Genomic DNA, 3,125 nt, shown 5'->3' with positions numbered 1-3,125 from the left:
CACAAGGCCATTCACATGGCCGAACCTCCGCAGTACGAGGGAGATTATACTTGGGCTTCTTGTTCTCTTCATCTTGCTTATCCTTCGAGCTTCGGCTCGATGAGCCCCTCAAAAATCTCCTCATCTTTTTCCTGAAATTTCTGAAATTTTTAGTAACTTAAAATAAAAGTAAACCAAACTGAACAAAATTGATAGCAACTACTCCTATAAGTGCCTAGAGGATATATCATGCATTAAAACTACTTTTGACCACATAAATTTGACATGCAAGCTCAAGAACAGGGTCACCTAAGCAGCAAAAATTTGCAATGAATAAAGCACTAGAACAAAAACTGTTGGAAATATGCCCTAGAGGCAATAATAAGTTAGTTATTATTATATTTCCTTGTTCATGATAATCGTTTATTATCCATGCTATAATTGTATTGATAGGAAACTCAGATACATGTGTGGATACATAGGCAACACCATGTCCCTAGTGAGCCTCTAGTTGACTAGCTCGTTGATCAATAGATGGTTACGGTTTCCTAACCATGGACATTGGATGTCATTGATAACGGGATCACATCATTAGGAGAATGATGTGATGGACAAGACCCAATCCTAAGCCTAGCACAAGATCATGTAGTTCGTATGCTAAAGCTTTTCTAATGTCAAGTATCATTTCCTTGGACCATGAGATTGTGCAACTCCCGGATACCGTAGGAGTGCTTTGGGTGTATCAAACGTCACAACGTAACTGGGTGGCTATAAAGGTACACTACGGGTATCTCCGAAAGTGTCTGTTGGGTTGGCACGAATCGAGACTGGGATTTGTCACTCCGTGTGACGGAGAGGTATCTCTGGGCCCACTCGGTAGGACATCATCATAATGTGCACAATGTGATCAAGGAGTTGATCACGGGATGATGTGTTACGGAACGAGTAAAAGAGACTTGCCGGTAACGAGGTTGAACAAGGTATCGGGATACCGACGATCGAATCTCAGGCAAGTATCGTACCGCTAGACAAAGGGAATTGTATACGGGATTGATTAAGTCCTTGACATCGTGGTTCATCCGATGAGATCATCGTGGAACATGTGGGAGCCAACATGGGTATCCAGATCCCGCTGTTGGTTATTGACCGGAGAGTCATCTCGGTCATGTCTGCATGTCTCCCGAACCCGTAGGGTCTACACACTTAAGGTTCGGTGACGCTAGGGTTATAGAGATATTAGCATGCGGTAACCTGAAAGTTGTTCGGAGTCCCGGATGAGATCCCGGACGTCACGAGGAGTTCCGGAATGGTCCGGAGGTAAAGAATTATATATAGGAAGTGCTATTTCGGCCATCGGGACAAGTTTCGGGGTCACCGATATTGTACCGGGACCACCGGAAGGGTCCCGGGGGTCCACCGGGTGGGGCCACCTGCCCCGGGGGCCACATGGGCTGTAGGGGGTGCGCCTTGGCCTACATGGGCCAAGGGCACCAGCCCCAAGAGGCCCATGCGCCAAGAGATGGAAAAAGGGGAGAGTCCTAAAAGGGGAAGGCACCTCTGAGGTGCCTTGGGGAGGATGGACTCCTCCCCACCCTTGGCCGCACCCTTCCTTGGAGGAAGGGGCAAGGGCTGCGCCTCCCCCTCTCCCTTGGCCCTATATATAGTGGGGAAAAAGGAGGAGCAAACCAATCTAAGGCCTGGCGCCTCCCTCTCCCTCCCGTGACACATCTTCCTCCTCCCGCAGCGCTTAACGAAGCCCTGTTGGAATCCCGCTACTTCCACCACGCCGTCGTGCTGCTGGATCTCCATCAACCTCTCCCTCCTCCTTGCTGGATCAAGGCATGGGAGACGTCTCTGTTCCGTACGTGTGTTGAACGCGGAGGTGCCGTCCGTTCGGCGCTAGGATCATCGGTGATTTGAATCACGACGAGTACGACTCCATCAACCCCGTTCTCTTGAATGCTTCCGCGCGCGATCTACAAGGGTATATAGATCCACTCCTCCCTCGTTGCTAGATGACTCCATAGATAGATCTTGGTGACACGTAGGAAAATTTTGAATTTATGCTACGTTCCCCAACAGTGGCATCATGAGCTAGGTCTATTGCGTAGATTCTATGCACGAGTAGAACACAAAGTAGTTGTGGGCGTTGATTTTGTTCAATATGCTTGCCGTTACTAGTCTTATCTTGATTCGGCGGCATCGTGGGATGAAGCGGCCCGGACCAACCTTACACGTACACTTACGTGAGACCGGTTCCACCGTCAAACATGCACTAGTTGCATGAGGTGGCTGGCGGTTGTCTGTCTCTCCCACTTTAGTCGGATCGGATTCGATGAACAGGGTCCTTATGAAGGGTAAATAGCAATTGGCATATCACGTTGTGGTCTTTGCGTAGGTAAGAAACGTTCTTGCTAGAAACCCATAGCAGCCACGTAAAACATGCAACAACAATTAGAGGACGTCTAACTTGTTTTTGCAGGGTATGCTATGTGATGTGATATGGCCAAAGGATGTGATGAATGCTATATGTGATGTATGAGATTGATCATGTTCTTGTAATAGGAATCACGACTTGCATGTCGATGAGTATGACAACCGGCAGGCGCCATAGGAGTTGTCTTTATTTATTCATGACCTGCGTGTCAACATAAACGTCATGTAATTACTTTACTTTATTGCTAACCGTTAGCTGTAGTAGTAGAAGTAATAGATGACGTGACAACTTCAAGAAGACATGATGATGGAGATCATGATGATGGAGATCATGGTGTCATGCCGGTGACGATGATGATCATGGAGCCCCGAAGATGGAGATCAAAAGGAGCAATATGATATTGGCCATATCATGTCACTATTTGATTGCATGTGATGTTTATCATGTTTATACATCTTATTTGCTTAGAACGACGGTAGTAAATAAGATGATCCCTCATAACAATTTCAAGAAGTGTTCTCCCCTAACTGTGCACCGTTCCTAAAGTTCGTCGTTTCTAAGCACGCCGTGATGATCGGGTGTGATGGATCCTTACATTCACATACAACGGGTGTTGACGAGCCTAGCATGTACAGACATGGCCTCGGAACACATGCAAAACACTTAGGGTTAACTTGACGAGCCTAGCATGTACAGACATGGCCTCGGA

The sequence above is a fragment of the Triticum urartu genome, chromosome 1A, assembly GCF_056163025.1.
Source record: "Triticum urartu cultivar PI428250 chromosome 1A, HENAU_Tu73, whole genome shotgun sequence".
Lineage (NCBI taxonomy): Eukaryota > Viridiplantae > Streptophyta > Magnoliopsida > Poales > Poaceae > Triticum > Triticum urartu.
The sequence above is the reverse complement of the archived record's forward strand: the minus strand, read 5'-3'. Positions refer to the sequence as shown.